Below are 27,397 nucleotides of genomic sequence, written 5' to 3'. Positions count from 1 at the left end.
AAAGCAGCCCTCAGAGCACTTGCAAGAAACAAATCACCACAAGTAAATGAGACATTCCAGGTTATGGAGACTGATTCTGTAAAAATGCTAACAAGAATGTGCCAACCATTATGGAGAGCAAAGCAATGACCCACAAACTGGATACATTCAATATACATTCTAAAGAAAAGAGATACCAAGGAGTACAGGACCATTGCATTAATTCCCCATGCATGCAAACTGATACTTAAGATTTTGCAACAAAGACTTTTATCACATGTAGAACAAGAAATGCCTGATGTTCAAGCTGGATTCCAAAAAGGGAGAGGCATTACAGATTGTCTTGCACATATACATTGACTACAGGAGAGTACCAAATAATTTGAGAAGATCTGTCTGCACTTTACAGACTACAGCAGACCTTTGATTGTGTGGCTTATGAAACATTTTTGAACAATGAAAATATAGTTTTAAAAGAAATGGGTCTGCCTTAATGCTTGATCGTCCTAATGTGTACCCTAAATCTTGGACAAGAAGCTAGTGTGAAGACAGAATATAGAAAAACAGAAGAGTTTCCCATAGGCAAACAAGGAAATATGTTATCTCCCTTTCTGTTCAATCTGTATTGAAAATAATGTACAGAAAGCTGGCTTAGATTTAGATGAAAGAGAAATGAAAATTGGTGGAAGAAACATCAATAATTTAAGATACGCAGATGATACCATATTACTGGCAGAAAGCAGCAATGACTTTAAAAGACTCCTTATGAAAGTGGAAAAAAGTGAAAAAACAGAACAGAAGCAGAACATTAAGAAAATAAAAATAATGATTACAAAAGACCTATGTAAGGGTAATGCTGACAATTATGAAATTTACTGTAATTAAAAATGTGTATACCTTTGATCAATCATCACTCCAAATGGGACTGTAGGAACCAGAAGAACACTGAGACTCAAAAGGGCACCTATGAAGGAACTAGAATCAAGTATAAGGAGGTCCCAAGTACCATGTGATTTATTTGAATGTATAGATGGCCTCCACTACCATTATTATGACACACTTTATCACAATTTTCTGAATTGTATTCCACTCAGGTTTTAATTAGTCAGATCACCTTATATTATGAAAGGGAGGGAAAACAGTGTGCAGTCTCTCATCTTATCATCAATAGCATGCACAAAAATATGTGACTGTGAAAAGAACCAAGACATATGAAGTATGGAATTCAGTTACTGGCCCCTTTGATATTTCTTTTGCATCAAAACTTCTGGGAAGTTGGCTGAACAGTTCACACCTTCAGCTTAACTCCTTTTACTGAACACTTCAAAGAAAAGACTGAGGGAGGAACTGATACTTCCATATTTACTTTTATCAAAGGTCATATCAAAGCAGCCCCAAATAATTGAAAACATTAACTGTAACTTTTGAATTGATCCAGTCTACTTCCTTCTCCTAGAGTTATGCAGGTTTGGGCTGTGGCAAAGGGAAAACCCATTTTTTATCTTTATGGAACATGAGAAATTTGTTTTGGCAATAGGTGTGTAATGCCCCATTTACTTGTATAAAAGGTAATTAGGAGAACTAGTTAGTGGCTCAAGCCTATCTCTGAGGAGAAAGTGTTTTCCTCATGTGCTGTTTCATGATGCCTAGAAGGTGCTTAATGTAACTCTAAGGAGGGGACTATATCTCTTTAAAGTCCTATAATACTGTGCCATCTCAGAAATACACTCGTTTAAGTATTGGATAGGATAGATTAGCTTTCATTATTTTCTTCTTGAATGTCTTTCAGTCCATCTCTACATTTTTTCTGCAATTTTGGAACCTTTTCTTGTTTGAAACTTTTGTTCCTGTGTCACTTAGGAATTTTTTCTTTCTTTTTAATAAACTACAAAATTCTTTCAAGCAGCTGTCTGGATTTTTGGCTGAGACAGTTTGTTGTACTAACACCAGTCCTTGTTTTAACCATTTATTAGAATTGTTTAGTTTTGGGGGGGATTGGTGGCAGCTGCTTTGCAAGGTTTGTGTGCTAGCTCTAGATGCCTAGCCTTGGGAATTCTCTCTCTCTCTCTCTCTCTCTCTCTCTCTCTCTCTCTCTGTGTGTGTGTGTGTGTGTGTGTGTGTGTGTGTGTGTGTGTGTGTGTGTGTGTGTTAAACTCCCTGGAGCACACCCAAGTTTGAGAGACAGGGGTGTTGGAAGTGATATTATTCCATTCAACTTCCATGGTCTTCACCACATATGACTCCATCCTGCACTCTCCCATCCCAGAATGTGCAGAAGTAGTGTAGCTAAGTGGCTTTAGAGAGGGAGTCCTGATTGGGGATCCATGACAGTGGCAAATAAGATTTCCATAAATTATAGGAAGATTAAACATAGAAAAACCTGTGACTCTGGCAAACAAAGCAAAGCAAAAAGATACAGCTATGTTTTGATTTAGTTGAGACTGAAACAACTGTTCTTGGTTACACACACATCTCCACTACAGTGGCTTTAGAGAAATGTTCTCCATTTTCAGTGGAGATAACATGAAAGGACTACAAATTGTTCAGTAACGTCAAGCAGCAGGTGTATGGTCTGAGGATATGCGCACAAAAGTGTCCCTGATGGGCCTTGGGCTAGGGTAGGTACATTTGGCAGCTACTTCCTCTTTTGTATAAACCTGATACATTTCAGAATTGAGCCAGGAGGATTACTTGCAAATCAGTGGATGGATGATTGCACTACCTGCAACAAGTTCCTGTTGATAAAAGAGACTAAACATGAGAGACCAGCAAAAACGAACTACTGTTATGATGGGCATGGAAAGAGCACCTACATACTGCAGAGAAACTACCCCTCCCAGAGGAACACATGCCATGCTCAGAGGGAGGGATTGCAACTGCCATGAGATCCTATTCAGTAGAATGCTGCGACCCCGGTGGTACAAGCAATGCCATCTCCTGGTTTTGGAAGACCTTGTACAAGATGCCTTCAGTGAGGGTTCCTTCCTGAATAGTCCTCCTTTTAACAAACTGCCAAATGACAATTGTTCTCTTTCATCATCCTTTTTGATGAAGTGTAAGTGGTTATTGGAGAAGAGGAGGCAGGTGGACAGAGGCAGCAGGGAGGAAAAGCAGGACAGGGCTTCTTTCAGTTGGGATCTGATCACCATGCTGGGATCATATCCCAACCTTCAGCAAACATATCATGTGTCCAGCAATGCCAGTCTCTGGTGCCAGGCCTGGAGAGGCAGCAAATCAGCATCTCCAGCACGAAACTCCCCGGGCATTCTCTTATTTTTATCCTGACTTTATGACCATGCCAGCAATTCACAGACACCCATCTCACGAAGTCAGCGGGGCAACAATGAGTGCTCTTAAACTGAAATCTTTGACAGCGTGGAGGCCTGTTTTGATCCAAAGCTTTGATTCTGCACATCTGTATGAGCATGCAGTTTCAGTAAGATCATTAACCAAGTCTGTGAAACCTCAGTAAGTGCCTTCAAAGGTCATCCACAAACAACTTGACCAATTCAGAAATAAAATATATAGATTTTCTTCTTACAGCGCTCCGCTGTCTCAGAAAGGGCATTTCTGTTGCTATAGATTCTAAAATACAATTTTACCCTAAGAAACTAAGAGACCTGCCATTAATTGACTGAGCTGGAAGCTGTATAAATAGACTTGTGACTAATGGTGTGCCATCTAGAGAGGATGCCATTGCCTTTTATTCTGTTGCATGATGTGCCTTTCGGTACACAACCCTCAAAATGGTTTCTGATGTGGGCTAGGTGCCTGGCCTCCCAAAGTTATCTTAGGAGGAAAAGAAAAAGAAAAAGCACTGAAGTTGTCACCATCTGACTGTGCTCCAGTATTAGAAAAATACCAAACAAGTCCTCTTACAGCAGTGGGACCCAGATGTTTTTGGACTGCAACTCTCAGAAACCTTAGCCAGCACAGCTACTGTTGAAAGCTTCTGGGAGCTGTAGTCCAAGAACACCTAGGTTACCCAAGACTGGAAACAACTGCTCTGTAGGCATGTGTGGGTGCCTACAGATGTGTCTATGTGTGGTAGGGTGGTTCTTTACATGACAGAACAAATTTATGCAGGTCTAGTGCCAAAGCTATTTAGCTGAATGTTTCTTTGAAGCTATTTGGGGAAGTGAACCTCCTTTCAAATAAATAAGATGGCCACTTGCAGAATGAAAAAAGGAGAGGAAAGATGTGACGTAACAGCCCAAAAAAGAAAAGGAGAGAAGATTCACAAGTATACAATATTTATATATGCTAATTGTTATGTATAAGCACAAATGTTAGAAATAATTGCTGTAATTCAAATTAAATTCACAATTACATGCCAATTTATTTATTTATTTATTTATTTATTTATTTATTTATTTATTTATTTATTTAAAATAGAAATTGAAATACAGTACAATTCACCATAGTGGGGAAATCTGTGATTCAGTGACCTAAGTGTCTCTTTGGTCCTCTAGCTGTATGGCAAGTGTAGTTGGGCAATTTCAAGGTCTCTGCTTCCTGTTCTCAGTTTCTTTTAACCCAGATGTGGACTAACCAGTCATTCAGAGAATGACACTTTCAGAAGAGAAATTTTACTCATGTAACACTTATGTGATCTACTATGTTCAAAGGAGTTTACTTCCAAAATAGTGTGAACAAGACTGAGCATTGAAATCCTATGCATCTCTGCTCAGAAATGAGTTCCACTTTCAGTGAAACTTACTCCCATAAAACTGGTGTATGCTTGCAGTCTTAATTCCTTCTCTTTTATTGTTTACACACACACACACACACACTTTTCCTGCTCCAATTTTTTCCCTTTTTTCTTTATTTTTGTTTCAGTCTTTTTGCTTCTAAACTGATTTTTTCACATTAAAGAAAAGAATCTCTTTAACTAGGGTCCTTTAACTGCCCCCTCCCTTAAAAGAAACTACATGTACTCATCAAACACAGCTGACTGCAGTAGATAAGGTATGCACACAGTGGGTCTCTGACACACCCTCATTCTGGAGGGCCACACCCTGTTGGAGCCATATGTGATGGATATCCCTGACTAATCCCTCTGCTTAATACAAGCTAGTGTGTTGCAACCAGAAAACACTGAAGCCTCTAGGGAGGCTGACATCATCGTGAGCCAAAGGAATCTGTTTGTTCTGGTTTTGTTTGTTTGTCTTTGGTTGACCCACACAGCACCCTACAAAGTCATGCATTCCACGATTCCAACTCTCATATTTTAATCCTTATTTCTTTAAAAACAACAACAGTGTAAACTCTGTCATGTATTTTAAAGACAGTTTAAGAATGCAGCCCTTGAAGCAGGTAGCAGATATCTCATCTATTGCTCCCTAAGTCTAAATTAATCCTAGTGCATTGGTGGTAATGTACGTCTTATCCATAATACAGTGTCCTGCTTGGCGCATTTCTTTGTGTGGTGGTAATTACAGATTGATGAAAATCTTCAGGAGTGCATGCATGCATTGCCATAACACAGAGAGACCATTAGAAATTTTGAAATGCAGGGGCCCACCATGCCAATTTCTATAGCCATGGCTCCAAGAAGAATCCAAAAATAAAAACCACTGTCCTTGCTCTTTTGAGGGCAGGCCCTTGTCCCTGCTAATCAGAAGGCTCTGTTACGCTGATCCTATGAGCCCTGGCTCTGTTGCACCACTACCCATCAGAGATAGGCACAAATCACCAGTTCAGCAGTTCGTACCAGTTTGGCCGAACAGGTGTCCTGCAGTTCGGTACCCCACTCCCTCTGGAGATTGCCCACTCAGAGGCAGTCCCTAGAGGAGCTGGGCCAGAGAAGCCAGGGTGCTGTTTCCAAATGGGTGCCCATCAGAGTGGACAGGGCACCAACTCATGGAACATCTTTTTGGCCATTACCTGAACCAGTAGTTTGTGCCCATCTCTGCTACCCATACACACAGAGAGTGCATTCTTCGAGCATACCTACCTGCTCTTATCTCCAGTTCTTCATTTTTTCACCTTGCATAATAATAAAGATAATACAGATTGTTTTTAAAGGACATACACACACACTAATCCATTGCACCACAGAAGGGCAATAGATTAAATGCTTTGTATTCGTGAAGGCTTTCATGGCTGGGATCTAATGGTTGTTGTGGGTTTTTCAGGCTCTTTGGCCGTGTTCTGAAGGTTGTTCTTCCTGACGTTTCGCCAGTCTCCGTGGCCGGCATCTTCAGAGGACAGGAGGAGAGCACAGAGTGCTGTCCTCTGAAGATGCCGGCCACAGAGACAGGTGAAATGTCAGGAAGAACAACCTTCAGAACACGGCCAAAGAGCCCAAAAAACCCACAACAACCAACGATTAAATGCTTTATTTGTGTACATCTGAAAATTGCGCCTCTTGATATAAGAATAAATGGAAGCTTTTTCCTTTGACTCAAAGAAAATCTGCAGCTCTAACCAAAGGAAGCGGCTGTGAGAATACGGGCCCCCACATAGGCATTCCCAGTGCAGAGTGGTTATATGGCTTTGCCATGGACATGTAGCAGAAGCATGACAGTATCTTTTGAGTTCTGTTTCAGAAGTTCATTGAGTAGAAGATCCATACTAGTAGCCATGGCTCTTTACAATTAGTGCTGTGCCAAAAATTCCTCTCATGAGAATTTTGACCATTGTCCTCACATTTGATAAAGCGGAAAAAATCCTTACGGGAAAAAAATTGCTAAGGAAGGGGAATGTTGGAGAAATTCCAGTAGGAGAGATTAAGGATTCGTGTGCTTACCTTAGTTAGAAAGTGGATGAAAATTATGCAAATACCTTGCCTCCCTTTTTATAACGTCTGTGATAAGTAACCATGGCTTCCCATATGTCTGTTAAAGCTCAATGAAAGACCTAATAAGGTAATTTCTCCAGTAGTTTTTTTTTTTCAGATCAGGAAGGGACTGGGAAGGTATAAAGTGGTACTGAAAGAGGTAGTAGGGAAAAAAAGGAGAAAAAAAGAGAAAGAAATGAGATGTTTTAGTCAGCTCAAAAATACCATCAAGAAAAAAAAAATCTTAATGGTCATGACAATGAAACAAGAGAATCGAAGCATTTTTTGTGAGAGAACTGACTTTTGGAAAACTGAAAGTCAAATCATGGCACAGTACTGTACTATTTTACCATTTTACTGGAGATAGACATAACACTATGTTCCCTCATATTTGCTCTTGGGCTTTGCAGGAAAAGCATATCTTTCAGCATTCGTGTTCACAATGGCACCTTAAGCGACTGAACAGCTCCGTGGGTTGGAGTATGGGGTCTTGAGTGTAATTCTTCACTGTGTTTCCCAGGAGAAGAGCCAGCCTGTTGTATGCTTGGGCAAGTAGCACAGTCATAGAGTGCCAACAGAAGGACTGGCAAACCACTTCTGAATACTTTGTACTCTGGAAATCCCGGAAAAGACTGCCATGTGCTAAAATCACTTTGATGCTACACAATAATAGTTATTAAACTTGTGAAGTTACATAGTTTTAGACTCTGAACTTGGTGTTCTTAAGGGAGAGCAGGAGCTGTTTAGATGACACATGTGCTTGTTTATTTATGCCATAAAGCAGTAAATTACTTCTGCAGCATTTAAGAGCTCTCCCATTTGTTTGTTTGTTTTGTTTTTTTGAGCAAACTTCGGATGTTTTCTCAAAGGCTTTCCTTGTCAACATCCCCACTGATGTGTGAAATGTGGCCTATAATCCACTTTTCAAGGGCAGCTGGAAAGATGTAAAACATAGCACAATGGACTGTTCCTCTTAAAACCCAAACTTCTGCATTGAAGGCTAACACACACTTTTTGACAACCATCTGCACTGGATATTTGAAGATCTCTTTCACTGCTGTGTCAAAGTGGGGATGGAAAATATGTTATAATGCCATTTCTAAAGAATGTACTTGTGAATGTTGTGCTTCATTAGTATTAAACTAGATTGAAAATACAAGATAATATTTAATGGGCAAAAGTAATCCAGCTGTTGTGAAAGAAGTGGAACCTGTTTCAGATTGATTCACATTTCAGGTATTATGGGGAAACCTCCATTCACGTGGAGATATGTTCAAAACTGGTTTCCAAAGTCTTACACAAAGGGAGGTCCCATCTGAATATTTGGCAGATTTTGGTGGTGGTGGTTTTTCTCTAAGCTGTAAATGCTGCTGCTGTCTTTGAAGTTCTGTGCACACCTGTGTAGGTCACAAAGAAAGTCAGGTGAGACCTCCCACACCCTTATGTGAAATCCACAATGCAACATGTCAGGTAAGATATGCTCTCCAGTAACTTGTTTCAAAGCCAGACCCATACATGTTAAGTTTCTGCTTCATTTAACCCTTACTCTGAAAAACAGAAAAACAAAACAGACAAAATATTTATATTAAAAGAGAGAGAGAGAGAGATTCATCTATCTGTCAAAGTTAGGAAACCAAGTAATAATAGTGTCATTCATTACAGAAGTTCAGCTGGGGCAGTTTCTTTGTTTTAATGTGGACATAACTGGTTCTCACTTTAAAATCCTTATTGGCAACTATTTTTTTGCTGGCAGGGTGCTTTGCTCATGATAATGTGGGCCAAGGCTGTACCTCTGTCCCCACCCCCAAAATGACTGCCTGTCCGACCTATAGTATGAGTCCTAATAGTGTAATGGAGGAGAGAAAGCCCACCATTCTTTTACAATTCCTACCTAGTGGTGGTGGGAGATAAGTGAACTCCATATTAGTCTTTACTGTGGATGGGAAAGAACAGTATCACTGTCCTTACTTTTGTATTTGGAGTAAAGTTTCCCAGTCTTTTATGCACTAGGCATGAATATTTCCCTAATTCCACCACCCCCTTCCTCACTAGGGATAGAAGAAGAAAACTTAGCCTGCTATTATTCTCTGTCTTTTTAACCATACAATCTCTTCTTTTTCCATTATACTTGTAGACAAGTTCCCATAATGTTTTGATAGTCACACCTACATGTCTTGCAGTACGTAAAGAACCTGTGGAACATGGAGAACTGCTGGGCCTTCTGGTTCAGTATTTTTTATACTGTGTGACCACAGGAAGTTCCATTCTACCTCTCTTCTGGTTCTTCTCTTCACAACATCCCTCTGAGGTAGACCAGGCTGATAGACAGTGACTGCCACCAAAATATTGCCCATAGCATTTGAACCACTCTCTCGGCATGTTTACAATTTAATTATCCAGGCTACATGCTGGGTGGGTGTGGAGGTATAAAAAGCCTCCCTGGCCCAACTGGTGGGCTCCCCACCTTAGCAGGGAGGGTGACAACCTTCCCCATGTTCAGCTCCTCAGTGGACTGCAGAGGTGATGATGAGGTGGAGAAAAACACCCTAGAAGCAGCAGGTGCAGCCATGGTTGGACTCTTATTTAAGGAGGGGACAGTTGCTGCAGAGGAAGACCTTTAGGTGGATGCTGTTGACTGGGAGGTGTGCGAAGCCGAATAGGAGAAATTGAGAGAAGTGCCTGTGACAAACCCAGACCTACTGGGATAGGTCACACAGTTACACTAAGCTGCCACCAACCATTCCCTTTAATAAGTCACACAGACAAGGGATGGATTTTTAAACAATAAAAAGAATAAGGTTTATTTAAATACACACAGGGAAAAATAAACAATCAGGAGAATAGGATAAAGTAACGTGGCTTATTCTCACTCATACAAGCATACAGTTTGGTTCACCCAGAACCCTTAACTTAAAGCACAGACCCTGAACCTATCAGTTCTGGCTCACCAACAGACACCTGAACCTATCAGGTTGGTACTCTGACACACAGTAGTACCCTGTCTGACACACAGACTCCCACAACAGCCTCTTCTTCCCAGCTGCTGCTTCGTCACACCCAGTGTCTCACAGTGTCTGTCTCAGCATCTCTTCTCACCACACAGGCATCACATATATATACAGTACAGCCCCTCCTCCTGATGTCCCGCCTTCCACTCCCCATAGGATGGAACTTTCCCTCCAAACCCATGACAGACAGGTAACATCAGTGCTGTTATGTAACACCTCCCCTCTTTATAAGTTGTTTTGTAGGGGGAAAGCTAAGGTGCTTTTCACCAAAAAACAACCTGTATAAAATACACAACAACAGTTATACATACCTTACCATACTTACTTATACTCTAAGTTAAACCATAGCAATTCGGCATTTAAACATTTACCATATACATTACATCAATTTACCTTTATTCATACAAACCAATTCAAAACCAGGTACATTTTACTTTTTGTCATCATTATATACACATAGTCCATGTTCTTTCGACGTCTTCAATCTTCAGGTCTTCTTGATAAGGCGTCAGCAACACAGTTCACTGACCCTCTGACCACCTTCACTTCAAAGTCATAGTCCTGTAGGTTTAAAGCCCACCTCATAAGTTTGCTATTGTGGGTTTTCATTGTCTTTAACCATTGCAATGGTGAATGGTCAGTACACAGAATAAAATGTCTTCCCCAGATGTAAGGCTTGGCCTTCTGGATCGCGTAGACTATGGCCAAACACTCCTTCTCCACGGTTGCCAAATGTCTCTCACCTTTTTGAAGTTTCCTACTCAGGTAGGACACTGGATGCTGGTCACCATTCTCATCCTCCTGGCACAGAACTGCTCCTACCCCGCTGTTAGACGCATCGGTGTAGATGATGAACTCCCGGTCGAAGTCTGGAGCACGCAGGACAGGATAGTTGATTAACGCCTCCTTCAACCTCTGGAACGCCGCCTCACAGTCGCTGGTCCACGGGATGCGGTCATCAGCCGTCTTCCTCGTCAGATCGGTCAGCGGAGCCGCAATCTCGCTAAACCTCGGGATGAACTTTCTGTAGTAGCCCACCAACCCAAGAAATGATTTGACTTTTTTCTTGGTGTTGGGTCTAGGCCAATCACGCACAGCTTCTATTTTGGCCTCCAGGGGTTTTATCATTCCTCCCCCTACCATGTGACCCAAGTATTTTATTTCTGGGCTACCCAGCTGACACTTGCTGGCCTTTACTGTTAGCCCTGCTGCACTTAACCTCTGCAGCACTAATTCCAGGTGTATCAGGTGATCTTCCCAGGTATTACTGAAGATCCCTATGTCGTCAATGTAGGCCACTGTAAAGTCACTGAGCCCTGCCAAGGTCTGGTCCATCAGCCTTTGGAATGTGGCTGGTGCATTTCTGAGACCAAAGCTCAGGACTCGAAACTCATAGAGACCAAAAGGGCTGCAAAAAGCAGTCTTTTCTTGATCCCTGGGATCAATTCTTAATTGCCAATATCCCTTTACCAGGTCCAATGATGAAATGAACCGACAACCCCCTATGGTTTCAATCAGGTTGTCTAGCCTGGGCATTGGGTAGGCATCAGGAGTGGTTACACGGTTTAATTTCCTGTAATCAACACAAAACCTAATGCTCCCATCAGGCTTGTCCACAAGGACTATCAGAGAGGACCAAGGACTAGAAGAGGGGACGATTATGTTCTCCCTCAGCATCTCGTCCAGCTCCTTCCGCACCTTGTCCCTATAGGGTCCCGTTACTCGGTATGGGGATACTGCCTGCGGGGGTGCATCCCCTGTGTGGATCCGATGCATCACTCCCTTCACTATCCCCGGCTTGTTGGAAAACACCTGCTGATATTTACTAAGCAGCATTTTTAGTTCTTGCTGCTGGTCTTGGGTGAGTGCAGGACTGATCTTTACCTCCTCTGGGTTGTATTTTACTTCCCCTCTACCCTCCCAGAAGGGTAATTCCGCTTCCTCACTCTCAGCTGCTTTTATCGCGAATAAAACCCTCTGTTCCCCTCTGTAGTAGGGTTTTAGGGCATTCACATGAACCACCCTCCTTGCTTGGTTCTCCTCCTGCTCTATTAGGTAGTTCAGGTCTGACAACTTGGAAATGACCCTATATGGTCCTGCCCATTTGAGCTGCAGTTTATTCTCTCTGCAGGGCCTAAGCCAAAGCACTTCCTCCCCTGGGTCAAAGTGCCTCTCTCTAGCTTTGTGGTCATACCATGTTTTCTGTCTGACCTTCTGAGCTTGCAGGTTTTCTGCTGCCAGCTCTAGATTTCTTTTTAGGTCATTCATCAAGGTGTCTATGTAAGTCACAACGTCTTGTGGGTCATCCTGGGTGATCTGCTCCCAATTTTGTTTGATCAAATCAAGAGGCCCTTTCACCCTTCTCCCAAATAAAAGTTCAAATGGACTGAACCCGGTACTGGCTTGTGGCACTGATCGATAAGCAAACAAAAGGGATTGCAGCTTCTGGTCCCAATTGTTTGGATTCTCTGCCAAGTAAGCCCTAATCATGCGCATTAGAGTCCCATTGAACTTCTCAGTTAACCCATTACTTTCCGGATGATAGGCAGTGGTTTCCTTGTGCTTTATTCCACAGATTTGCCATAAGCGTTTCATGAGCTTTGATGTGAACGATGCTCCCAAATCTGTGATTATCTCTGAGGCAAATCCCATCCTGGACATATACCCCACCAAAGCATCGGCCACTGTGTTAGTTTCAATATTAGTCAAGGGTATGGCTTCAGGATACCTTGTGGCATGGTCCACAATTGTTAGAATGAACCTGTTCCCCCTCTTTGTGGCCTTGGGCAAAGGTCCCACAATATCCACCCCTATGCATTTGAACGGAGTGTCAATCACAGGCAAAGGGCACAACTTTGCTTTGGTCCTGTCGCGGTTATTCCCCTGCCTTTGACACACATCACATTGTTTGCAGAACTCCCTGATCTGCTTCCCTATGTCAGGCCAGTAGAAATTCTGTGTGATTCTCTGCTGTGTTTTGTTCACCCCTAAGTGTGCAGCAAACATGTCAGAGTGCCCCCTTTGTAAGATCATGGGGCGATACTTTTCAGGTACCACCAGCTGACTTCTGATCCCATCTCCCCCTTTTGAGATATTCCTCAGGGTTTCTCTATATAAAATCCCCTTTTTCTCCAGAAATCTCACTGGGGTTTCAGGTGTTAGCTGGGCGTCAGTCACCTGTTCAAAACACTTTTGGAGAGTGGCGTCTGCCTTTTGCTCCTGTCCAAATCTGCTGTCTGTGGTTAAGGTTTCCACCACAGCTTCTGAACTCCCCTCTGCCTCCGTCTCTGGCTCATTATTACCCCCCTGAACTGTCCCTGTGGTGGCTTGTGAGCGTGTAATCACTAGCACCCGTTTCACATGTTCAGCCAGGTCATTTCCCACGAGCACGGCTGCTGGCAGAGTCGATGAAATTGCTAGCCGCCAAACTCCCCTCCAGCCTTGAAAGTTGACAGGTACCTCTGCTACTGGCAGAGAGATGACCTGCCCCTCAATCCCTGCCACCTTCATGCTCTCATTTGGGATTATAAACTCCCTAGGGATGATATCTGGATGGCACAGGGTTACCTGGGAACAAGTGTCCCGCAGCCCCCTATACTGACGGTCAAGTATTCCTACGTCCACCCCTGCTGTCTCAAACAACTGAGAATCTGTTTTTATCAGCAAGCAGCGCTTTACCTCTATAAGAGGACCATTTTCCTCAGCCTGATCAGCAGAGGTAGCTGTTCCAGACTGAGTAGCCATGGCAACAGGCTCCCTCTGTGACACTGAGCCTTGCTCTTTCTGGACACAGAACACAGCTTTTGGCTTGGTCCCACTAGCATTCTGAGGCACCATTCCTTTTAGCTGCTTTAATTTCTCACACTCTGAGATTAGATGACCCTTTCCCTGACAGAAATAGCATTTTCTGGTGTATTTTGATTCTCTCTCATCTTGTTTTGGTTTTCCCTCCAAAATCTGAGGTCTTTGTTTCATGTCTGAGGGCTTCCCTTCACCATGGGCCCCTCCCCCTTGCTGGCTTTTCCCTGGTCCCTGAGAGTACTTGCTGTAGGTTTCTTTGGGTTTACCCACAGATTTCCCCTCACCCAAGGGCTTTCTTATTTGAGAAATAAAATCTGCGATCTCTGCGGCTGCTGCCACAGATTTCGGTTTCCTTTCCCTCACCTGGAATTTCAATTCCCCATGCAGGACTGAATAGAACTGTTCCAGGGCTATCAAGTCTTTAAGCTGCTCATAGGTCTCTGTCCCTTCCTGCGATAGCCATTTCTCAAGCAGCCTCACCAATTGGGCCCCCACTTGGGTAAAAGTCTGTTCTGGTTTTTTAGTGAGGGACCTGAATCTTTGTCTCAGCTGCTCTGCATTTATCCCATGTCTGGCAAACACCAGTTTTTTAAACTCTGCAAAATCTTTCATCAGTTCCTCGGGCATCTCGGCATAAACCTCAGCCAGGCTACCACTGATTAAAGATCGCATGATGGTCATCTTCTCAGTTTCCCTCACTGAGAAGTCCACAAACGCTCTTTCCACTAAGGAAAAGAACACCTCAGGACAATCTCCCTTGTGGTACACAGGGAATTTCTTCAGGTCAGCTTTAGACAGTTGGCCTCCCTCAGAATCCCTATTATTATTATTGTTCTGGTTCATCAGTTCCAATCTCCTTAATTCAAACGCCATCCGTTCTTTTTCCAGAGCAATTTTCTCTCTCTCTAATCTTTCTTCTCTTTCCCTTTCCTCCATTTCAAATTGCCGCTGTTTCTCTCTTTCCTCCACTTCAAATTGCCTCATCCTCAGTTCATGCTGTTGGGCTATGAGCAATTTTCTAAGTTCTGGGTTCTGCTCTCCTGTGCTGTCACCCTGCACTGAGCCAAATTCATCCTCAGAACCTTGGTCAATCTGGGGGTCTTTCACTTCACTCATTTCGGCCATCTGGCTTCGAGTCAAGGGCATAATCCCCCCTCAGAACAGGCTGCTTTAAAAAGTCAAGCCTCAAAATAAAACGACCACTTTTTTTTCTTTTTGCCCCAGAACCAGCTCTCCCTAGAGATTGCTGCTGTTCCTCAGCACCAGCCTGCAACAGTATCGAGTCAGAGCCTACCCCCCTCTGCTGGGCCTCTCAGCTGGCAAGCTAGCTCGCTGTTGCTATGCAGTTTTGCCTCAGCGTTTTCCCGCCAAAACTAGGCTGCCTCAGAGCACCTTAATCTAAGTCTCCCCAGTTGGCACGTTCTTCTACTAGCGCACCTCCCCGTGAGGTACACCTAGAAGATTACCTACGCGCCTCAGACTGTCCCTGACTAGACCCCCCTTGCTCTGGGCACACTTGCCAAGGCTTTGCTGGACCACTGGACAACTGGACCAGTCGTATCCCACACGCTGGACACCAATCAATGTGACAAACCCAGACCTACTGGGATAGGTCACACAGTTACACTAAGCTGCCACCAACCATTCCCTTTAATAAGTCACACAGACAAGGGATGGATTTTTAAACAATAAAAAGAATAAGGTTTATTTAAATACACACAGGGAAAAATAAACAATCAGGAGAATAGGATAAAGTAACGTGGCTTATTCTCACTCATACAAGCATACAGTTTGGTTCACCCAGAACCCTTAACTTAAAGCACAGACCCTGAACCTATCAGTTCTGGCTCACCAACAGACACCTGAACCTATCAGGTTGGTACTCTGACACACAGTAGTACCCTGTCTGACACACAGACTCCCACAACAGCCTCTTCTTCCCAGCTGCTGCTTCGTCACACCCAGTGTCTCACAGTGTCTGTCTCAGCATCTCTTCTCACCACACAGGCATCACATATATATACAGTACAGCCCCTCCTCCTGATGTCCCGCCTTCCACTCCCCATAGGATGGAACTTTCCCTCCAAACCCATGACAGACAGGTAACATCAGTGCTGTTATGTAACAGTGCCCTCCAGAGAAGGCTGGGAACTAGTCCTCATGTGAGACTTTGACACTGGCCAGCAGGTAGAACTGATTGTTGTTTCCCACCGCCCCCAGGAGAAGTTACCTCTGTCACTCACTACCAAGCCCATTGGCTTGCTAGTTGGAGAACCAGTGTCAGGCTTGGTGCTACAACCATAAGAAACAGGAGCGATCACTCCAGGCCAAACCATCTCCTGCACCTCCTTGACCCACAAGGAACAAACACTGAGATTCAACTGTCTCCTGCCTACCATTCTGAATTTCTGAGGGAACCAGGTAGGTACAACTGGACTTCAGCTAGGCCACAGCCAAGAGCTACTGAATCTGCAGATCCAGGGGAGCCATTGCCAGGCACTGCAACCTGATTGGTGAAGGTGTTCACATGGTCTGTCTCCAGAGTCAGATCTCAGCCGGCATCCAATAGCCGACCTGTGGCATCTCCTGCCTTGCCCACCTGTGTGGCACGTTGGACCTTGTTAAGAAGAAAGGACTCTAATCCGCCAGGGTAGTTGCTTTTGCTTCTTATGATTGCAGCATTGAGCCCAGCACTGGTTTTCCAGCTGACAATCCTACTGTTGATGGGCTCAGTTGCACCAACGAGACAGTCAGTTCTTCTACCCACTGCCCAGTGTTCGGGGGTCCCACAGGCAGACTACCTCCCAGCCTTCTCTGGAGGGCATGTCTGCCAGCTTCAGCTTCTCAGCCTTCACACAGCTCCCAGTCGACAGCATTCACCTACAGTTAAATACATAAGATGGGTTTAAAAGAAGAAATACTCTGATTTCATGTCCCCTCCTCAATCTCTTCATCCAGCAACAGTGACAAGAATGAGTGTGCTTCAACTGATCCTCCATTCACACTTTTGCCACATTGAAAGAAGCATCACCTACTCAACGTCAAGCAAAGGAAAATGGAAAGAACAGAAATAAAGTATACACAGAACAATGTACCCATTTACGAAAAACTGTCACTCTGCCCACTATACCATACTTGGTAACTTCATTAAAAGATAACTTACCAGAATACCAAAACTCTAATATGCTATTTTTTTTAACATCATGAAATGACACAAGAAATAAGCATTGTTTAATAATGTTTTGTAAGATTTTTGGCGGGGAGGACAAGAAACTGAGAGTTAACTATACTGACATTCATGCTATGAAGCACGCAGTGTAAATAAAATGTGCTTTGGCAAGGAAAGGCCTGAGACCCAGTTCTGTAATCTGATCTTTTGGAAGACAGACTTGGGACAGTGTTGTCACCACTGAACTCTGCCCAGAGCAGAAAATAATATATTTTAACTTAATTGACAAATCCATATATTAACACCACATTCCATCACCCCTCAATTCATCATATCAGATTTCTTAGCAAATTTAAGGTTAATCTACTGATCTTCTTTTAGCCTTTTGTTTCTGTTCTTACAAAGCATGTCCTTAGAAAGCATGGCTAACAACAAGGCCAGTGGAGGTGATGGCATTCCAGTTGAACTATGTAAAGTCTTAAAAGATGACACTGTTAAGGTGCTACACTCAATATGCCAGCAAGTTTCGAAAACTCAGCAGTGGCCAGAGGACTGGAAAAGATCAGTCTACATCCCAGTCCCAAAGAAGGGCAGTGCCAAAGAATGCTCCAACTACCATACAATTGTACTCATTTCACACGCTAGCAAGGTTATGCACAAAATCCTCCAAGGCAGGCTTCAGCAATATGTGGACTGAGAACTCCCAGAAGTACAAGCTGGATTTCGAAGGGGCAGAGGAACTAGAGACCAAATTGCTAACATGCACTGGATTATGGAGAAAGCCAGAGAGTTCCAGAAAAACATCTACTTCTGCTTCATTGACTACGCAAAAGCCTTTGACTGTGTGGATCACAACAAACTATGGCAAGTTCTTAAAGAAATGGGAGTGCCTGACAAAGTTATCTTTCTCCTGAGAAATCTATATGTGGGACAGGAAGCAACAGTTAGAACTGGATATGGGACAACCGATTGGTTCAAAATTGGGAAAGGAGTATGACAAGGCTGTATACAGTATTGTCCCCCAGCATATTTAATTATATGCAGAATACATCATGAGAAAGGCAGGACTGGATGAATCCCAATCTGAAATTAAGATTGCTAGAAGAAATATCAACAATTCCAATATGCAGATGATACCAATCTGATGCCAGAAAGCGGGGAGGAATTAAAGAACCTCTTAATGATATTGAAAGAGGACAGTGCCAAAAATGGTCTGAAAGTCAACATAAAAAAACTAAGATTATGGCCACTGGTCCCATCACCTCCTGGGAAATCGAAGGGGAAAATATGGAGGCAGTGGGCTCCATGATGACTGCAGATGGGGACAGCAGACACAAAATTAAAAGATGCCTGCTTCTTGGGAGGAAACAATGACAAACCTTGACAGCATCTTAAAAAGCAGAGACATCACCTTGCCGACAAAGGTCCGCATAGTCAAAGCTATAGTTTTTCCAGTAGCGATGTATGGAAGTGAGAGCTGCACCATAAAGAAGGCTGACTGCCAAAGAATTGATGCTTTTGAATTGTGGTGCTGGAGGAGACTTTTGAAAGTCCCCTGGTCTGCAAAGAGAACAAACCTATCCATTTTGCAGGAAATCAACCCTGAGGACAAAGGACATTGAAGCTGAGGTTCCAATACTTTGGCCATTTCATGAGAAGAGAAGACTCCCTGGAAAAGACCCTGATGTTGGGAAAGTGTGAAGGTAAGAGGAGAAGGGGATGACAGAGGATGAGATGGTTGGACAGCGTCATCGAAGCTACCAACATGAATTTGACCCAACTCCGGGAGGCAGTGGAAGACAGGAGGGCCTGGCGTGCTCTGGTCCATGGGGTCACGAAGAGTCAAACATGACTTAACAACTAAAGAAAACAAACATCTTCTGTTCTTCTGACAGTCTAACAAAATTCTTTTTCTGCCTCAGAGCTGCTAAAGGATGGGCTTTTCAAAATGTTCATATTCACTACATCAGAACACTACATTCTGTTCACAGGCAATTATAGTCAGTTTGAGTCAGGATGCTCCCCAGAAGTGCTAGGAATCAAGGAGCCAAGCTCTTTCTTTCTCTCTTGTTCTGCACAAGAAGCCATTGATGAAATTATTTTTGTTCTGTTTACTTATACATTATGGGGCATGGAAATAACATTTAGTCACACAACCCTTCCCACATCACTCACTCTTCTCTCCCCCTTCTCTCTCTCTCTCTTTCTCTTTCTCTCTCTCTCTCTCTCTCTCTCTCACACACACACACACACACACACACACACACACACACACACACACACACACACACACACACACACACACACACACACACACATATGTATGCTGAAAATTAATTTTAATTTTGCCTTAGGGCAGCAAACTATTATTGCAAAATGACTGGCTCACAGTGTCTGATAGCTTGAGTATTCTGATCACAATCCAGTGATCACAATTACAAAACTGTAATTCATTTGCAGTTGTGGAATCATGTTAAAACTGCCCTTTCCCAGAGCAGAAAGAATTACGGAAAGTAGAAGCTTGGATTTGGGTTAGCATCTGGAGATGTCAAAAAGCCAGCTCAAGTTTGCTGGAGAGGGTTCACTCAAGGGAGCTGCAAGACTGTATATCCCTTACATCATCTTTTGAGGGAGGTGAATATAGCACTGATCCAATGAATGATAAGCATGTAGTGTGTGAGCTATTTCAATACACTCCTATGAATTAAGTGTGTTCACCAACTACAGCCCTGATCCAGCAATTCAGAAATCAGCTCTGACTGATTTGATGGTTGCTTGGTTCAATTCAGATTGAATGCAGATGTGAGTATAGATTCAAAATGTGCCCCCTGTTGTCTATGATGAAAAATCACATTTTATTACAGGATGTTCAGGTTTGTTTTTGTTTTGGGTTGCATCATATTTTGGCCAGTTTGATTTCCTTGTTTCTCTTATTGTGCTACAATTTCATTGACTGAAGTGTTACCTAAGAATATTTGTGATGAATAAATAAGTACATAATGGCATGAAAAAGCTAGAACATCACAGGGAAAAATTATTGTGTTCTCACAAGGAATTCTGAGATTATCCTGCTTTAATCCTTAAATAATTACTCAAGAAATAAATTTTATACAGACAGAAGAAATCCCAGATTGGGTTGAAATGGAAAGAGACGAGGATATTGGTGTAGTTAAAACTTATATCTATACAATAGAACCAATTAGAAAGAAGGAGCAAGTACAAAATCCTTATACTTGTGAGACATTGAAAATATGATATAAATACATGAGATTATTTGCTCCACCTATATCCCCTCTATGCCCTATGCTGGATTATCCAAAATTTAAATCAAGAGAGAAATATGTACAAATCAAAAATTGGAAAAGAATGGGAATTCAGAGAATAAGAGACCTATTTGATGCAGGGAAACCAATAACAATAAGACAGTCAGAGGACAAAACAAAGGAAATAAAAACTAATTGGCTACAATTAATACCGGTAAGAAATTTGGCAGCTCATTTATACCAAAGTTGTGGATCTATGAGAACGCTCACAGAATTAGAACAATATAGTATACAAAAAGATCGAAATAAAAGGAAGGGAATAACTTCAGTAATATACTGTATAAACATTTGGTTGAGAAAGCATTTCCCAAGGGTATGAGATCTAAAATAACATGGGAAACTAATTTGAATATCGGTATATCAAAGAAAAAATGGATGGAAATAGGGACTACATATCCATATAAATCAATATCAGTCAAAGCGAAAGAAATGGTTCTGGCAGTAGTCCACAGATGGTATTAGTACCCCACAAAATTATTGGAGAAATCTCAGATAGGTGCCGGAGAAACTGTGGAAGTAAAGGCACACTAGAACATATGTGGATATTTTGCCCCAAAGTGGAAGCATATTGGTGGGAAATAATTAAATGGATAGAAACATTGTTGAATCAAAAAATGATTAAAAATGAAGCTTTCTTATTATTTTCAATATTTAAGGATGGAAATGAAAAAATTATTCAATAAAGAACTAATTGCACATCTTATTGGTGCAGCAAGAGTTGAAATTGCACAAAAACTGGAGAAATGCACAAGATCTTTCAGTAAAAAAAAAATTGAGAACCAAATCTGGCAAATGGTCCTGATGGAAAAGTTGACCAATCAAATTAAAATATATAGAGGGGAAATAAAACAGGATAAATGTATGAAAACCTGGCAACCATTATTAACATAAGGAATTAGCTCAGGAAAAGAAGAATGTGATATGGGAAGTAATTTGGATTGCTGGCATGTAATATTTTTTAAAAGAATTAATTAATTATGTTAAAATATGAACTAGTGGGTGTATAAAGACAATCTACTGAAAGAATATGTACACAATGGAACTCCAAGTGGGGGGGGAGACTCGCACATGGGGGGGAAATTAGAGGGAACATTGGTTGGGAAGGGGTCCCTCTGCTGCACCAGCTGCTCCTCCAGAAATACATTGAAAACAATGGACATGGGATATCCGCGCAGCAGTACTGGCAATCATCACCTCCCCCCCCCCCCGTGACATTGGCATACTGATATTTCAATGTATTTCCCCGGGGGGGGGGATTACTCACCAGTAATGTAATGGTAGCAGCCCTCCCCCAGTGTCATACTTTTACCACCCTATTGATGTATCAGCCATGAAAATGTTTTTTTAAAAAGAATGTGCACACTACAGTAATGGCGGCCATCTTCCTGACTACAATTCTGAAAAGGAGCAGGGCAGGTCGTGCACACAGGCAATCCCAGTAAGGAGTGCATTGGTACAACAAAGGTACAAAATAACGCAACTGTCCTGGCGATGGAGAAATGTTCTGCAGTTACACCGCTAGCCACAAAAATGTCTTGGTCTTGATTCTCGAATCGTGTGACCAGGAAATAAAATACTACATAACATTTCCCTTGTGTGACTAGGGCCACACGCATAGCCTGATCCTTGAGCTGATAAAATGGCTTCCAAACCTAGTCTAGCCCCACAAGTCCAGAATGGAGAGATTCCCAAGGATTATTTTCATTGTGATGGCTAGGGAGAGCAAAACAGTTTTAAAAAACTACTGCCAGTTGTCGTCATGTACCAGCCACATTACACAAACTTTAGTCTGTATAATTTTGTGTGCGCTGTCTCCAGCCCAGTTCACTCTGGAATAATGGCACACATTTTGGTGCCTGTGTTCTTTTGACCACTCTGATCCATTCCCTCTCTGGGTCCACTTGCTTGTTACCAGGTCTTGTGAGAGTGAACTATTCCCAAGAATGGAGAAATGCAAGCAGGTATGACTTCAGGTGGGGTGAGGTGTTGCACAATGCCATCAACATTATTTCTAAAATTGTTTATTTGCCCACCTTCAACCCAGAAAATAGAAGAAAAAAGCGAAGCAGGAGACAGCTGTTGTGAATTTTGGAAGTATCCACAGCACAGCTGTACTTATTGAATTTGATCAGTGCAAACAGGAATGAAGTTCATTTTGAGGAAGTTATTTTGAAGAATATTTTAAAATTTGCAAATGTCTTCATTTTTGATGACATTTCTTGTGGCTTAAAAATTCAGTGGAAGTAAAACTGAGAGATTTTTCTATCCCTAAGAATGCCACTGAATTTCATCTCAAGTGAAACTTCTGTTGCAGAGTTGTGGATTTCTGTTTAAAATTATCCTTGTGATACACAGCAGAAGACTCACAGAAGAGAATAGCTTCAAGTTCCTCGGCTTGTCCACTTCCTTCTCATTAACTGACACTGTCTCACTAACTCACTCAGAGGCATTAGTAGTAGAAAGAATAAACATGTTTCATTGCTTATAGTTGTGAACAGGTAAGAGCAAACTAAGAACAAATTGTCCAAACTGACTTCAACTCCAGGCAAAAGGGAGGGGGGGGGAGGCTGGAAGCTCTCCACAGAGAGACAGGACTCTCTTTGGATTCTGAGGCAGGCAGGAACAGTTGGTTAGTGCTGGTTAGATTGTCTGTCACCCAGCCCAGAAAGACCCCTGTCAGCCAAACAAACTTCAGACAGCATGTGAGGCTTTAAAACCACCAACTTCAAGGCATACTTGAAGGTTTCTTCCTCTCTAGATAAAGAGCCAAGCAAATCCATGGCAAAAGCAAAATTTTGGACAAGATTGTTGGCTTGGAGAAGAAAGTGGCCTACTCAGAACAAGCTAAAAGTAGAAAGTGGAAAAAAGTGGACCTAAATGAGTAGAGAGGAAACGATGGATGGAGGAAGAGACTAACTTCTAGGACAATGGGAATGAGCAGAAGGGGAAGGGTAAAAATCATGATTCTTCTACTGTAGGAGTTGGCAGCTATAGGCTTCTTCAAACAAGCCTTGGTAAGTCTCACGTGCACTACAACAGCTTAGCAGCATGTCTGGTTTAAATTGTAGTCCATTCCAATCCTTTGGTACTGTATAGGGAGCACAATGAATGTAAATACAGGGATAGTGTCAAAGCTACAAAACCACATGGCCACAAGAGATGGCACTTATTTTTGATAGAAATATCTGTATCATGGCATAAAACCATTCTGTGGTTAAAAATAATATCTCTGACCAGTTAGTACTCACAGCAAAATCTTATATATGTCTACTCAGTAGATTTGATAGAGTTCCATGAGATCTACACCTAAGTGAGGGGGCAAAGATCTGGTATCCTAGCTCATAGAAACTTATTGGACTTTGTTTGGTCCATTAGTTAGTGGAATTATATTTTTGGTTCACAAATGTTCTCAGAAAAAAAGAATAAAAATAATACAGATCACAATATAAGATATAAAAACAAAAGAGTAGAATGAAACAATCATGGTGGATGGTACTACTGTAGGGGGGTAGTGGAGCATGGGGCAGAATTAGCTGAGGTAGAGCCAAAGGGTCATAAGAGGTGGGGTCAAGGAGGTCCACATAGATGGACTCAACTACATTTACCTTGCTACTCACCATTCTCAGTTGCCACACCATAAAATCATGTAAGCAAGGCATTACTTGCATTTGGCATATACAGTATCTAAATGGGAGAATAGTCTCTTACCTTGGTCCTGAATGGCTGTGGCCTTGTCACATTTGATTCTGTTCTGTGCTTGGAAGAGACTGGCTGGAATACCTCCTCTTGCAGCTTTGACAGTGATGGAGAAGAAACTCCCATTTTCTTGGACTTGACAGCAGAAGTAGGAGATTTCTGCAATGAATGAATAGCAGTTGACCTAAGAAATAACCTCTTACCTTATTTCAGAAGAGCTGGCTGTGCGCCTCCTCCACCATTTACAACTATCCCTGTCTACTAGCTAAGAACATCGCTTCCCCTCCTTTTTTAAAAAAATGTCATTTTTATTATGACACACAAAACAAACATCTAACAAGAATATATGGATAACCAAGGCAAAAGTACTACTACTACTACAACAATTCAGTCAGCTTTCTAACCTCTCTTAAGCCCTTATATTTCACGGGGACATAATCCAACCAGTTCCAAGTTAATTAGACATACCAACAATTAAGACTCTTCTGCAATGTAGGAGTTTACCAAGAGAACGAGACCTTTGTCCAATAGCCCCCTTGATATATAGCCATGCGACTACAGGGGCCAATTCCAGTTCAGGGAGGGGAATGAGAAGGTCCCAGCAAATGTACATACACATTATCATCACAGAAATCTGATGTGAAGAGACACAGTATATTCTCCCTTGGATTGCATAGGTACACACAGCATGGTTTTGGCCATATATGATTTTTTAAAATAAATAAATATTTATTCAAATAAATAAATACTGTGCCTGTGATCAACCAGAACCCCATGAGTGCTGCACCAAAGGTGCCAAAGTGGTCTACTTGCCCCTGAACACAACATTTCTAATTCAGCCTCTAGATTGGAGGATCATAAGGACTTTTGAGGCTCATAATACATAGTACTGTATGAAAAGGATTGTCAATGCTATAAAAGAGAACCCCAATAGAGAGAACTGGTTGTATGTCTGTCTGTGTGCACTTATCAACTGTTTCTGCTTTGTAGTTACATTTTAGGGGCATAAGAGTTATACATGGATTTTGAACTACACTGGGGGTCTGGCACCCCTAACCCCAGAATGGTTGAAGGGAGAAGTATACCCCATTTAAAATGTTATGTTTACATTCCTACCTCAGGTCAAAGAGAATCAGAATCACCAAACAGGACCTTGTAGCAAATATAACCTGTTCAATTTGTGTGTGTTTTTTTTAATTAAGTGCATGCACCTTCTCTCTATAATAGGGAATACTCACAAAAAGCCACATTCAAATTGAAGCAAGAATAATGAAAGGGCCAGTGTGTTTTCTTCCAAAGATGGAAGAAAATCTAGTCTTTTCCTTCTCCCCGCCTGTTGTCTCTCTATTGTTCACCCAACTGCTTTGATGCCTGCTGGCCTCATACAGGAATGCCACAGCAAATGTGCCACCAGCACATTTAACTACTTTTAAAAAACTGCCCAAACTCTTATTAGTCCTTAAATCATTCCAGGTTCTCACCCATTTACTCTTCCTTTGCTGAGTAGGAAGAGAGGAATGGGTGTCATTTGAGTTAAAATAAAATGCTTATTTTGTGGGGAAATGGCTCCAGAATTAGAGACGGGACCCAAATTAATTCAGGTACCTTCAGATGAATATCTCCACCATGAGGAACTTTATCCCACCCACCCCCAGCCAGCTGGCCTACTCACAGTTCTTCATGTGTCACTGGGGTCCTTCCACTCCAGCAACATGCCAATCTGGGCAGGAGCCCATGCTGCCCCTCTCCACCTCCCCCAGCAACTGACCACTCTGAAGAGGAGGCAGAACGGAGACTCTCCCCATGCAGCTGACCTTTGGTTGGCTGCTGGGAAAGGTGGGGATGGGCATCCTAGGCTCCTCCCCAGATTGGCACACTGCCAGAGTAGAAGAACCCCAGTAATCTGCAAAGAACGGTGAGTGGGCAAGCCAGCCGGGGTTGGGAGGGTGACAAGGTTAAACACAGCACCAATATTCATCTGAAGGGACTTGAATTAATTTGGGCCCATCTCTACTCTGGATGCTTCAGGAAAACACTCTTTAATTTGTCCTTCCGTTAGTTTTCAGTACTTACTATTAAGCTACTTACTATTAAGCAAGTGTTGGCCACTTGGTCATGTTTAGACAACCCTAAAGAAATTGCCTTGGCAACCTGCCCTTCCACTAGCCTCCATATCAGTCACCGGGCATTTGCCAAATTCAGATGTATCAACTTTCTCGGCTCCTTCATGATTACCACAGAGATCTCTACAATCACTTTGAAGCACATGAAATTGGGCCCAGTCTATATGCTGCTCCCTGGTTTCTTACAATGTTTGCCTCTCAATTTCCCCTGGGGTTTGTAGCTAGAGTGTTTGGTAAGTCACTGTTACTCTTAAGGATAAGTTGGAACCATATTTCATATCTTTTTGTCAGTCACCATTAAGGATATAACCCGTTTGAAAGTAAAGAATGAATGAATTTATTTATTACAGTCAGGTGACCAGTTCATAAAACATATTTATGGCTAAAATATACAAAACACAGTTTAAAAATATACAGTCAGTTGATAAAACATATTATGTGGTTAAAATATACAAAATGCGATTTAAAAAGTGTACAGCCAGTTCATAAAACATATTATATGGTTAAAATATATAAAATGTAATTTAAAAGTATACAACAAATAATTAATTGTGTACTGATTGTAAACTATGGGGAGAATCAAATACAGCATTTTAATAGCTATCCTTTGAACTATTGGATCATCTAGGGCAAACTAATTTGGACAGGGTCTTTGGGTTATAGGGAGTCTTTCCAACATATTTGTAAAGATCTGTAAATATTTCCTCCCTTTGGTTGGGACCACAACATTTCTCTACGCTAGACAATAAACCACCCTCATGCTGAAACCAGTCAACCTGTGAACTCAGGAGACTATAAGGGAGCGCTGTGTTATTGCTGCTCCACAAAATTTTGCTGCAGAGCTTGTAATAAGGGAGTCTTGATCAGAAAGAAGTACAGTAGCTTGATATGAAATTCATCAGGTCTTCCTGGATATCTGAGAATGATTGAACTCAGGAGGTTGGTGCGTAGATCTCTATAGAAAAGACAGTGCAGTAAAACATGACCTACAGCTTCCACTTGGCCATCATTACATGGACACAGGCAATCCAAGACAGGTATATGTTGAAATCTTCCCTCCATGAGGTAAAACATTAAGTCTTGCTAATGTGAAGGCTCTTCTGGTCTTTGTTGACACTGTGCTCATCAAGTATGAAGATATTGTAAATGCATTATTAGTGACAACACTGTATTTGTTTAAACACTTGGAAAGTAAAGAGATTTTTTTCCTTTTTTATGACTGTGAAAATATTGGCAAAGAGATGGATAGAAACACCGATTAGGAAAAAGACAGATAAATTATGGTAAATGCAGATACTTGCATTCCACCCTGTTGAACTCTTTATTGGCATCTAACTGCCTCAGGCCTGTTCTAACTGTAGCCTCAAACATGAAAGAGGCATCAGGTTTCTTATCTGTGCCATAGAGCCTTATGCAGTATTACCAGCTATGGCGATCTCCTTTTGTGGCCCCTATATCCTTGGGCTCCACACAGGTAAACATGCCCTTTTCACTGCCACCAGGTATTCTCTTAATAC

The 27,397-nt window shown here is 42.1% G+C and overlaps 1 long non-coding RNA gene across 1 annotated transcript; it reads right to left on the bottom strand.

The window, feature by feature from the left end:
• Positions 1-41: 41 nt before the first annotated feature.
• On the bottom strand, positions 42-23,978 carry LOC110075244 (uncharacterized). Its single transcript, XR_013545509.1, has 2 exons — positions 23,770-23,978; positions 42-8,157 (listed from the first exon to the last, which is right to left on the bottom strand). It is a non-coding gene; the product is annotated as an uncharacterized LOC110075244 (long non-coding RNA).
• Between the last annotated feature and the right edge of the window lie 3,419 nt (positions 23,979-27,397).

Source organism: Pogona vitticeps, chromosome 5, assembly GCF_051106095.1.
Source record: "Pogona vitticeps strain Pit_001003342236 chromosome 5, PviZW2.1, whole genome shotgun sequence".
In the NCBI taxonomy this organism is placed as follows: domain Eukaryota; kingdom Metazoa; phylum Chordata; class Lepidosauria; order Squamata; family Agamidae; genus Pogona; species Pogona vitticeps.
The sequence above is the reverse complement of the archived record's forward strand: the minus strand, read 5'-3'. Positions and strand labels throughout refer to the sequence as shown.